This window comes from Rousettus aegyptiacus, unplaced genomic scaffold (assembly GCF_014176215.1).
Source record: "Rousettus aegyptiacus isolate mRouAeg1 unplaced genomic scaffold, mRouAeg1.p scaffold_m13_p_3, whole genome shotgun sequence".
Classification (NCBI taxonomy): domain Eukaryota; kingdom Metazoa; phylum Chordata; class Mammalia; order Chiroptera; family Pteropodidae; genus Rousettus; species Rousettus aegyptiacus.
Genome location: NW_023416306.1, coordinates 170424658 through 170436884, shown reverse-complemented (window position 1 = coordinate 170436884; position 12227 = coordinate 170424658). Strand labels below are relative to the sequence as shown.

Below are 12227 nucleotides of genomic sequence, written 5' to 3'. Positions count from 1 at the left end.
GGTGTGAACCCAAGGCTCAGGGGTGGGACGCTTCCCGAGGCCGTGAGGGGGAAGGCACAGGTGGAGTCGCTGGCAGGCTCGTCATCTCTGCTGGCCTCACCAGGTGTGAGGCCCCATGGTCCCAGCACCCTCTTGTGATCCCACTGATGATCCAGGCCAAGCAGCAGCGACTGCTTGTTTGCTGCTCCTGTAGCTTTGACAGAGCGTTCAGTTTTGTGCTGGCCCCAGCCACCGTCCCGCCCTCTCTTAGAACGGGTGCTGTCGGCCAGTTCTCCAGGACCCTGGCCCCCTCAGGCAGCTCCTCCAGCCTGTGGCTCGGGTGTGGGGCCGGCAGGGAGGCAGGTGGCAGACCTCAGAGTCTCAATGCAGTGGGGGCCCAGGAGCTGGTGCCAGGAGGAAAAAGTGGAGAGAGTGGCCGTGCTGACAGGGATTGGACTCGGGTCCTGGACCATGATGGGCTTGTTAGGTCAAAGAATAAATACGTCTTCTTCCTTCTGAGGGGCCCCGGGACCGGCATGCAGGCCGAAGGCTGCCATGCCGAGGAAAAAGTGCCCTGGACGCTCGAGCCTGCGCTCTTTCCAGCCTGACCTTTGAGAAGTCCCTCTCTGGGCCTCGGGTTCCTTACCCCTGCACCACTACCAGGGGGCCCCGCCGTTCTGGGGGACGCAGACTTCCAATGCTGTCTTCACACACTTCCCACGCTCTGTTCTGTGGAGTTTGGGTTCTGGGTGCTCACGTCAGGGGCTGAGGCTACCCAGGGTGTTGCACGCAAGCAAACTGGAGAAACGCCACATTCTAAGGCCTTCCCGGAGATTCGAGATGCACCTCCGCTTGCTAAAGGCTCTGAGAAGTCCTGCAGCCAAAGCCCGCTTCATTTATTTACAGTTATAAGACTTCTTATTTTCCCAACATGCCTATGCACACTACTCGAAGTCGTTGCGTTGACAGACATCCAAGTCAGGACCCTCACCCCTGTTTCCTTACCTGGAAAAATGAACGGCACTCTCGCCCCAGCGAGTTAGATGGGACCTACAATGGACAGCCTGGCAGAGGGGGGCTGTCCAGTGTTGCCCCCGACCCCAGCCTCTCTAGAGCAGAGGCACTCCACCCCCAGGCCCACCCACGCTCTGGCTCGGAGGCCCTGGGGAGCACATTTGCATGTCCTGAGCCCCTGAGCTCACTTCCTGGGGGGGGGGGCCCTGTGGTCGGGAGCTGACTGTGAGAGCTCCTGCCTTCTGGGGAGCCCAGCCCGGCCTCCCCTTCCTCATAACCAGGTCCTGTGAGGAATAAATGCCCACTTTGCTCCCATCCTGCTGGCTTCCCAGGCGTGGGAGCTACACCCCTGCCTTAGGACAGGACCTACCTCCGCACCCAGACTTCCCCTCCCCGTCCTCAGAAGGAACCAGCCCTGTCTCCACCTCCAGAACTGTGAAAGCGTGACTCTCTGTTGCTTAAGTCACCTCGTCAGCGGTTCTCGGTCTTGGCAGTGCTAGCGATGGAGACAGGCGCTCTTTGACCCGGGAGCCCCCAGACATTCCCACACGCTCCCCGCTGTGGCTCCATCCTGCCTGCTCGCCGGGCAGTGGCCCGGGGCAGACCCTTCTCTTCCATCACCCCCAGCTCCTCTCACACCCCACGGCACACATCACCTTCATCTCGTTTCGTCTCACAACGACCTTCCAGGGCGAGGAGTATGATTAACCCCATTTTACGGATGGGGCAACTGAGGCTCCAGGAAGTTGAGACTGGATGAACAGTCCGAGGCATCTGATCAGAACATCCCAATCCAAGGGCGTGAGATGCTCATCACTCAGGCATTTCTGCAGAGACCGGAAGGCAGGAGATTGGGGGACAGGACGCGACACAGTGAATATGGGTGCCGTGAGTAGACAGGGGCTTTGGGCGAAAAGCTCTGTGTGCCTGGTGTGCAGTGGGCGAGTCTGGCCTTGGCCAGGACCCGATGGCCTCAGAACCTGCCTGGTGCCGAGATTCCAGAAACCTGGCTCCGAGCTCATTGGGGGCTGAAACAATGGTCCCTGGCACCCAGAGGGGTGCTTAGCTCATCCTAGACAGCCTACAGACGCCCAAACCTTCTCCCGGGAAAGGAGGTTAAACCAGGAGATGTTTCAGCCCATGGAGAGAGGGCCTTTTCAGATGGGGAGTTGGCCGGTTAGAGAGCAAGCTCCCCCGCCCCTAGAGGCATGCGAGGAACTGCCGAGCAGCCCCCGTGGGTGCTGCTGTAACTGGGAACATTCGGTCACCTCCAAGTTCCTTTCTGCCATTGAACGTCCATGACTACTTAAACCTTTTATGTGTTTTTAAGTATAGGCAACACTTCCACATCATTCAAAAATCAGAAAGCACACAATTAAACCCAGGGAAGACGGCTCCTTCGGCCCTTGCCCCAGAGCCCGAGCTCTGCCTGCGAGAAGCCCCCGGCGGTGCCGGGCTCTCGCGACGCCTTCCAGAGTCTGTGTGCGGCACCAGCACACGCACTAAATGATGCTCTATCGTGTTACTTTTCACTTCAGGTCAGCCTCTCGCTTGTTTCTCTGACAGCGGATTTTTGGGTGATACAGGATGGTCCATATCTGTAACCCGGGGTGATGCCCACATCACGGGGAAATGTCGGGAGACGACATTTCTCTGTCGGCACCCAGAGAAACTCCTGCCTGGTGGTCTGAGTCCCCCAGAAAAAGTTCAGTGGCTGTCTGGGAGCAAACGCAGCCGGTCCTTGCGACGACCGCAGGAACTCCTCAGGCCACCAGGGGGCTCCATGGAGCTGCCGTGACGGCATGTCCTAAGGTGGCCAGGACAAGCCTGGAGGAGCCTCAGAGGGAGGGAGGGAGGGAAGCCACTGGGCTGGGGCGCGGCATCCTGGATTTCCAGAAGCACTGCCTCTCCCTCCCTCCTCCTGCCCGCTCCTTGTCCAGGAATATGGGGGCAAGAGCTGAGGTCACTGGTGATCCCACTCGCCTCTCCTGAAAAGAACAGAAGTTTTAAAGCAATCTTTGCTGTTTTCACTCAGAGAAGACAGAGAGGAAGGGGTTGTCCTACGCACGCGGCCACAGCCCCTCAGCACCCGGGCCCCCGGCTGCCTCCGCAACACCCTCTAGGGACCTCGCGGGCCCTGCTCCGTCCATGCGCCCGTCTCCGAAGGCACCCTGCAAGTCCGTCCCTCCTGCGTTTGCTTATGCTGCTGCCTCTGTCTGGGCTGCCCCTGCCCTTCCCCACCTTCCTTTCCAGCAGGCTGCAGGCCAGGCACACATCCTGTGGGGAGCCCAGGGGCCAGCCCTGGCCTGACACAGGCGCCAGAGTCCCTCATGCCGAGGCCGCAGCCTCGGCCTGCAAGCCCAGAGCTGGCACAGCTGGCCAGGCCATTGTCCCGAGGCCTGCAATGGTCTCAGGCCATTTCCGCCCCTTTCCCTTGGTCCCAGCTGGCAAGATGGACCAGAACAGGATCGAGCTGGAATCCGGCTGGAACAGGGAAGCTGGGAACCTGTTTGGCAGGCTCCACTGCCGCCTCTCGGCTCCGTGGGAACAGTCCTGAGCCAATGCCCGCACGCTCACAGCAGCCGTGCAGCACGCCTGAGGCCAGGCGTTCCCAGAGCCCGCTGCTCCTCTCCCCCACTGGGGCGGACAGGTCCCCCTGCAGCCGCGCCACCCCGACGGGTGAGGATGCGGACGTTTACTGAGTGACAGCGCGGCCCAGACGCAGTGCTCACTCCCTCAGCCTCTCCGCCGTCCTGGATTTTGCTCAGCTGTGCAGGTGGAGAAACGGAGCAGCAGGCGAGGCGGCTTGTCCAGGGTCACACGGGGAGGACTGGAGCCCAGCAGCCTGGGCCCAGGCTACACTCTCCGCCAGCAGGACACACTGTCTTTTGGAGTCGAGATACTTCGCCTGGGGGCCCAGGGCGGGGGTAGCGCCTCTGGTTGAATTTTTGGTGTTACCGTTCATGCATGTCCACTGGGTGCGTGGCCGAAGGCACCCAGAAGCCGTTGGGCTGGAGTCCCTGACCGAGTCCAGGACTGATGGGGGTGGGGGACCCCACACCCCTGACGCAGGCCATGCGACGTGGGCCTCACGTCTTCAGCACAGGCCCAGGGACGGCTGGGACAGGACGTGCCTGAGTCTGGGCACCGGCCAACGCCTGGCCCCAGGGATGTAGTCACCCAGCCCTGCAGCCTGGAGCACTGCCCTCCGTAATAACGACTGTGACTTTTAGTTTCCATCGTGACCATGGAATAACCATGGTACGCAGCTCGACATCGCGGTCGGGGGCCAGCGTCCGCGTCAGGCAGACCTGGCTGCGGGACCCGGGGCCCGCAACCTCATGTCCCTGCATCTCGATTTCCTCCTCTGCAGAGTGGGACGAGGTCACTGTGAGCCATCGGTTCCTTCCTGCGGGCTGCCCGAGGCAGGGTGGAGTCCTGGCTAGGCCGGGGGGCAGGGGGGGGCGCACAGAACCTGAGCCTCAGCCACGGGAAGGGGTCCCCGAGGTGTCACTGCGTGCTTGTAGGGTGAGCCCACCCACATTGCACAGGACCTACGGTCTGAAGTTCTAGCAGCCGCACCACCTGCGGTCATCAGCTGACGAGGGTCTCAGGTCCTGCGATGACCCTCAGCTAGTGGCTCATGCACTTCGTCCTCGAGGTGCCATGCAATTTCACTAGAGCGGGACTGTTCCCTCTCCAGCCCCATCACTGTCGAGGAGATGTGAATTCGATGGGCTCCCCACTTTAGGGACCCAGGTGTACAGGAGGCCAGGGACTTGCTTCAGGCCTTCGAGGGGGCAGAAGGTCGGGGTTCAAGCAGGGGCACTGAATCTGGCCTCCTCTGTGTGATCCCTGGACTAGGCCCCTGGAGAATAAGACGCGGATCATGGCTGCACACGTGACCACGGCGGGGAGCGAGGGGGTCCCGCGGTTTACACAGACCACAAATCCCATGACCCGATTCGCATTGACAGGTCAGCTGCTCCAGCCCCCACCTGCCCCCTCACCTCAGATCCCAGGAGGGACACGTGGGGGACAGAGAACTGGTTCCCACTCCCGCCACTGCCGGAGTCAGAGAAGGACGGGGTGTCCCTGGGCTGGGAGCTGGGGCTGTAAATGCCTAGACCCGCGTGAGCTGCTAAGAACGTGCGCTTGTCCTTTATTGAGTTTGCATGTCTTCCCCTGTCACCGCGGGTGTGGGCGTAGGTGCTACTGCTACCCAGCCCACAGATGACGGGCAATCCAAGCGGCGAAGCGATCGTTCAGGCCGCACAGACCATAGGGCTGCCCTGGAACCCAGGGCTGGGTGTCCCCAGAACCCTCGCGCTGTCTCGCCTCACACTCCGGGGATCCACTGGCCGAAAAGCAAGAGGAGCGGCTGGGCGAGTGGAGCGAGGCGGAGCGTCAGCTCTGGGCGGACTCTGCCAGCCCTTGGCAGTCCCCTGGCCCTTCCGAGGATTTCCGTCCTCTCGCCTGCAGGGCTGGGTGGCCCCGCCGCCTCGCCAGGCCGCAGCGCGGATCCGGAGACGACGTGGGGGCTGCCCATCCTTGCAGTAGGCAGTAAAACCAAGTTACCCTCTTCCTATGCCCTCGATAATAAAGCAAAGGGCTCCCTCTCCCAGACAAGAGATTTGCATTTTCGCAGAAGCCCTTGTCTTAAGAAGGGGGCTGACGTGAGCGATGGCGGAGTTCGAAGCAGCGCGTCGGGCTGGGCGGCAGCTACGGAAAGTCACGCGGTGCGCCAGGGCTCTCTGCCGCCCGCCCACCGTGCCCAGCGTGGCTCTCGTCACGCTGAATGCGCCACTTCCAAAAATCACCCGGATTCTTCGGGGCTGAGCTCATTTTCACAGTCTCGAGCTGATGGAGAAGGATTTCCCCGGACCGCGCCTTAAGGAACTGTGGGTCGCAGAGCCGGCCTTAAAGGGAAACAGGCGTGCCAAAAAAAAAAGAAAAAAAAATGCAGAATCAGGCTGCTCCAGCACCACTGCACCCCATTACATCTCTCTCTCTCTCTCTCTCTCTCTCTCTCTCTCTCACACACACACACACACACACCATTAAGATGATCACAGCTCGTGCTGGCGGTGCTGCGGGAATCCGCTCCCTCCTCCCCCTCCCCCCTTCCAGGCTCGGAACACTCACCTCCTCTGCCGTGAAGCCCTCCCGGCTCCCCCCAGGTTCATCGCTCCCGCCCGTCAGTTTCCACAGCTCACTGGTGGCTGTCCCCTCCCCCACTCCCAGCCAGAATGAGGACTTGAGGACAGAGACCCCGGGCTCATCCGCTCAGCCGGTAAACGCCGGGGGCCCGCCGCGTGCCCCGCGCTTGGTGTACACGGTCTGTGATCCTCACGGCTGCACCCCTTAAATGTGGTGAAAAATCCGCATTTGAAAAATGAGGAAAGTGAGGCTCAGAGAGGTTCGGCCATTCGCCCAAAGCCGGCCAGCCCCGAGCCCGGGCTCTCGCGACAGCACAGTGCCGCCTCTGCGGGGGCCTGGCTCTGGCTGGGCTCTGGGCGCCCTGGTTCCCGGGGTGTGAAGGTGGGGGTGCTGGGCAGGTAGGCAGCCCGAGCCAGCACAGTGTGCGGGCGCCTGACGGGCTGGGAGGCAGGCGTGGAGAAGGACTTCACAAGCCCGTGTCCTGGCATGGGAGGCGGCCAGGTGAGGAAGGGGAACAGGACGTCCGAGACAAAGGCCATGCTGTGGGCGTGGGCGCGGAGGTGTGACGGATGCCAAACGGTGTGCGTCTGCAGAACAGGCTCTCCGCGCTGCCCTTCGGGCGGAGTAGACGGCGTGGGCTGGAGGGCAGGGCGGTCAGGGGATGCGACCAGGAGGCGAAGCTTTGGAAATCGGTGCGGCCGGGAGTAGGAGGGTCTCTAAGGGCGGGCCGCAGGCCTCTGCCTTCAGCCCCGACCATTTCCGTCGGCGTCCGCGTGGAGCCGCGGGAGGCTGGCTTATCAGATGTGCCCGTGGCGAAGCCCCATGGGAGTGTGGCATTTCCAGGAACCTCAGCAGGTGGCACGAGGGCCCGAAGCCAAGAGAAAGGAATCCTCTCTCGACAGAGCGAGCCGGAGTGACCTGCACGCAGGCCCACAGTGGTGCGACACGATACGTTATCGATGGGGTTTTTTTTTTCTCTTGAATTGTCTTAAAATGGACTTTTCCTGAGACTGAGACGGCGAGACCTGCTTCCTGGGCCTGCCCACGGGAGGTTCTCCATAAACATTCTGCGGTCAGCAGACGGATGTCCCGCACCGTCGGGTGTCCTGGCTGGGAGACCCCTTCAGAGGAGGCGGCCAGCGCCCTGGGACCAGGACGGGCCTGACCCCGGCGGTGCCGGTGAGGCGCCCCGCCTACCCGCAGCAGGTGACCCAGCTGCCCAGAGACCAAAGAGGGCCATGGCCGGGTGCACAGCCGCTTCGGAGTGGGGCCGCGGGGGGCACTCTCCCCCCCGTGGGAGTGACAGAGGGCAGCTGCCCATGCCCGTGGCGAACTGCGGACAATGGCCGGGAGAACTGGTTGAGGAGAGACGCGGGAAGCAAGGCCTGGCCCACGGCGGTATCGATAAATAACGATGACTCGTGAATGAGTCGACCGTCTTCGGATCTCCAGGCAAGCCATCCGACTGGCCCCCAGCTCCCGCAGCCGTCCGGCGGGTGCCGCACGCAGAGCAGGGCGAGCACTGGTCAAGGCGTGGCACTCGGCCCGGGTGGGGGGGGGAGCCACCTCCCAGCAAGGCCTCCCTCTGCCTCCGAGGGACAGTCCTGCCGCCTCAGCTTGCTCACCCGCAGGGACACAGAGCTCACTGTCGGAGTCTGACCCGGAGCAGGCGCCGGCCCTGCCTTCAGAGGAGCCGTGGTCTTATGGGGGAAGCGTGCTGGTGCCAGGCTCCGGGGGACCCGCTGGACCCCGAGAGGCTGACCTTGCAGGGCTGACTCTCCCGCTCCTATCAGGGCACTTTCAGGGGGAGAGGGGCCAGAGTGTCCCACAGAGGGGTCCCGGGGGGCCCGGCCCTCCTGACCTCTGCAGGGGACGGAGAGTGGTCCTCTGTGTCTGTCGGGCGGCAGCCAGGAGCCCGCAAATGCTGAGACCCCAGCCTTCCCGGGGGGAGCCAGGAGGCCAGTGACCCCTAAGGTTACCGTTCCCCAGTGACCCTTTCCCCCTTTCCCTCGCTGCTCCCAGGGCCCTCGAGGACTCCATCCTCCCCAGTGGAGACCGTCTAGAACGTGTTTCGGGAACGTGATGACCCCTGTGTGGGGAGAAGGGGCTGCCTTGGGGAGGAGCCTGAGCACGCCCCACACTCTGAGGCTGTGCTAATGGGGTGGGAGGGGTCTCTGTACCAGAGACGCAGCAGTGCAGGGGCCTCCTTGACCCTCTGCCCCGGGGGCCTCCTCCTCTGGGAAGGCCAGCCATTCCTGTCTAGCAGGTCAGTGGGGCCAGAGGCCCTTTGTCATCTGAAAGGAGGGCGGGATTATCCGCCCCTGGGGTTCTGGGCTTCCTCTGTGGCCTGTCCCAGAGCTACTGACAGATTCCCCCCCCCCCTTCCCCGGAGCTGAGGATGGTTTTCTCACTTCCTCTGATCTCCGTAGAGAAAATCCATCATCAGTCAGCCCAGAAATCCGGGCGGTCCCGGAAGATGGCGTTGAGTCACCTGGGCCCTGTTTGCTCTGACAGCCGGGAATAACCTCGGGTGAGCAGTAATCAGCCCTCGGGGAAAGGGCCAGACCTGCCATTTCCCTCAGGAAGTGCAGGGCGGGCCGAGCTGGCCACCCCTCACTCCTGCCATACTCCAGTAGGCCTGGGGATTGGGAGCAGGAACACGTCCATCCTCCCACTTGGGGACCCCACTTCTGGGAACTCCTGCCAAGGAAACTATCCAGCAGGAAAACCACGCTGTGCGCGGCAAACCCCAGGAACGGCTCAGAGCAGCGTGGCCTGGAGCAGCCGTGGGGAGCAGCCAAGGCCCTGGGCCGGTTACACGGCCCGTGAAGGAGGGTGAATGAGAAGGTGGGGCGTGGAGGTCCCGGATCAGTCAGCCTCCTGTGCGTCCTGAAGCCCCACGCCACCCCCCTAGCACCGATTCACCCAGAGCCAGTGGGTCAGAATCTCCAGGGAAGGGATCTGGCTAACTGCGTCCCGTATCATCGGGCAGGTGTGAGAAGCCCTGCTCACGGCTAAGACTACAACTCAGCGATGCGTTAACATAAAACTCGTTCGAGCTCAGTTGTTACATCTGGGAAATGGGTCTAGAACAGGGCCCGCCCCTGGGGTGCCGGGCGGGTTAGTGATGTGGGGGAAAGAGGGCCGCTGGACTAAAAACCTAGTGAGAGTGACCTCACAGGGCGATCTGGTCTTCAGTCCCGAACTGGGCAGCTCCTGGTGGGTAGTCACGCCCCGGGCCCATAACTGCTTTAGGAAAAGGTTTACTTCTGCCTTAAGCGAGCCTGCCCATGGCTTCTGCACCTGTAGCTAACACGCCTTGGAAATGCCAGAGGATCCTCCTTCAGACCCCTGGGAGGCCTAACCACCCTCGGGGGCGGGCGTGATCTCGGCTGTCCTGCACTGCACCCGCCTGGCCGGCTGCCCGGCCGGCTCCACCTTCTCCTAATCTTCCTCACTTTCCCTCCTTAATTCCAAAGGTTTAGAAGAAACCGCAAATCTCTCTCATCTTCTGGAGTATTTGAGAACTTGCTCCCGGCATGGGACTTCAGTTTGGCTCAGATAAACTCTTACAAAAATTCTCTACAGGAATGCATGTTTTTGTCACTGAGGAGAGATCACGGGCACCTTGGCTGCCTGTGGTGCTGGGCTGCTGTCCGAGTCCCCGGCGTTCCCTGTCCTAGGATGGCCAGGGGAATTTACGTGTGCACATTTCCCCAGGGCCACGGGGGCTGGCCGGAGGACATCCCTGTGCCGGGCAGCTGTGGGGAGGCCGGCCTGGGTTCCTGCAGCGTCCCCTCCACCGCCCTCCCCCTGCCGAGAGCCCCTGGACCAGGAGCGCTGTCTCTGGCTCTGAAATTCCAGTCATTCCAGCGTGGCCGCCTCTCCCTGGCTTCTTGGGTGGGTCCTTAACTTGCCTTTATAGCAGGGTGCACCTGCCATGGGAGAGATGCGTCACGAACCCCTAAGCGTACGCCTGAACCTCAGCTTCTGTCGAGCGAATGGGCTTCATGGTTCCTGCTCCCCCTCGCAGCCCTGCCGGGCGGATAGGAGGGAAGTGAGCAGAGACCGCTCTGCAAATGGGAAGAGACTGAAAACTGTGGGCGCCCACGGGGCGGGGGGGGGCAGCGGCTGAGGGGTGTGGCGGGGGAGGCTCAAGAGGGAGACCTCGCATTTCTGAGAAGGTTCTGGTATCCAGTCCCAACCTTGCCTGTTTCGCTCTGGGGGCATGAAATCCAGGCGGGAAAATCCTTTTTCCTCAGACTCTGAAGGCGACTGACTCCTGGCTCTCTGGTCTCCTGGCTTTCAGTGTTTCTAATGGGAAGGCCGATGCCAGGCTTTCAAATATATATTTTAATTTAAAAACACATACACAGTTTCAAAAATCAAGTAAAATTATAAGGCTCACGGAAAAAAAAAGTTTCCTGCCTCATGTTTCTACCCAATTCCTGCTTCTCAGAGACAACGGCTGTCCGTCCTCCTGCCTCATCTCCAGACCTCCGAAACCACGCTGTCCTCCTCTTTGCGGGCTGGCTTGGGCCTTTTCACTGCCTTTCTGGAGACAGGAGGGTCTAGACCACTCACGCCCCCCGCCCCACCCCGCACACTCCGTCTCTTCCCGCACCCTCTCGGTTTTCGGTTAAATCGATATTGTTTGCATGTCATGCTATGTAAACACTATGGCCACCCGGGTCGCCCCACGTTTCTGTGGCTAGACTTCCTTGCGTGCAGGACTTCTGGGTTTACCTGAGGTTTAACCATGGCCTCCTTGTTTGACTTGTTCGGTTTTCTTCACGCTTATCACCAATTCACCACCAAATGCTCTGACAGCCCTGATATTCTTCTCAAGACAGCCGGGCCCCCAGGGAACCCTTGAGTTGTGCTCTCTTTTCTGGCCAGCAACTCCGGGCCCCCTCCCTCCCTCCCTCCCTCCCTGTTTCAGTCTGAGCGGATTGCTTCTGGCCCCCGAGCCCTCCCGCCTTGGGCGTCGCCTGCACCCTCACCTCGGGGCTCTCTGTTCCCATATTTTGTGTCTTCTTGCTTTTTGGTTTCTTTCCTAATTTTAAAGACAGGACATCTGAGAGATAATTTTTTTTTTGTTTTAATCTGAAAATGTCTTACTCTGCCCCCACACCTGATGGACTACGTACTGAAATAATTTCCATCAGAATGTTGAAGGCCTTGCTCCATGGTCTGCGAGCTTCAGAGTGGCTGCTGAGAATGTAAATTATTCTGGTTCCTGATCCTTCGTATGTGGTCTCTCCTCTCTCTCTCTCTCTCTCTCTCTCTCTCTCCCCCCCCCCCCCTCGATGTTGTCAGGGCTTCAATCCTGGTGTTCTGAGGTGAGTAGTAGTGAGTCTGGTCTTTCTTTTTTTCTCACTTCTGTGCTGGACCTTTGCGTGGTTGACATAAGAAACACCCACGCCCGTAGAGAATTTTTATAAGAGTTTATTTGAGCCAAACTGACCACATATGCCAAGGAGCAAGATCTCAAATGCTTGTGGGAATAACAGTTTTGCGGCGTCTTTTATGCATTAGAAATTGAGGAGGGGACCTGGAGGTGGGAGAAGGTAAGGCGGGGATTGGATTACTGGGCAGTGAGCAAGATCAAGTGCTCTCTCGGGGCTGCTACCCCCACTCCAGGGGCATCCCTTCTGGCATCTCAAAGGTGTGTTAACCTGGATGCCCAAGAACAATGGCTGGCTTAAACCCTCTCACTACAGATGTGACAGGCCTGGGGCGTGACCACCCGCCATGACCTGCCCAGGTAGGAATTTATGATCGCATCTCCCTTTGAGGTTACTTCCCAACAAGCCCTTTTTTTTTTAACCCACAGTGTCCATCAGTCCCAGATAATTTTTTTTTTTTTTTTTTTTTTAGGCAAGGTAACCCTTGGTTGACCTCACAGATTGCAAGGAATTTGTCGGCTTACAATCCCTTATTTTTTATTTTTTATGCCTACGGCACCTGGTCTTCCTAGGTGGTCTCCCATCCAAGTACTAACCAGGCCCGACCCTGCTTAGCATCTGAGATGAGACGAGATCGCGCTTGTTGAGGGTGGCGTGGCCTTAGAC

At 60.3% G+C, this 12227-nt stretch overlaps 1 pseudogene; it reads right to left on the bottom strand.

Annotated features, from left to right (window-relative positions):
* Positions 1–12108: 12108 nt before the first annotated feature.
* Positions 12109–12227, bottom strand: LOC118600877 (annotated as a pseudogene).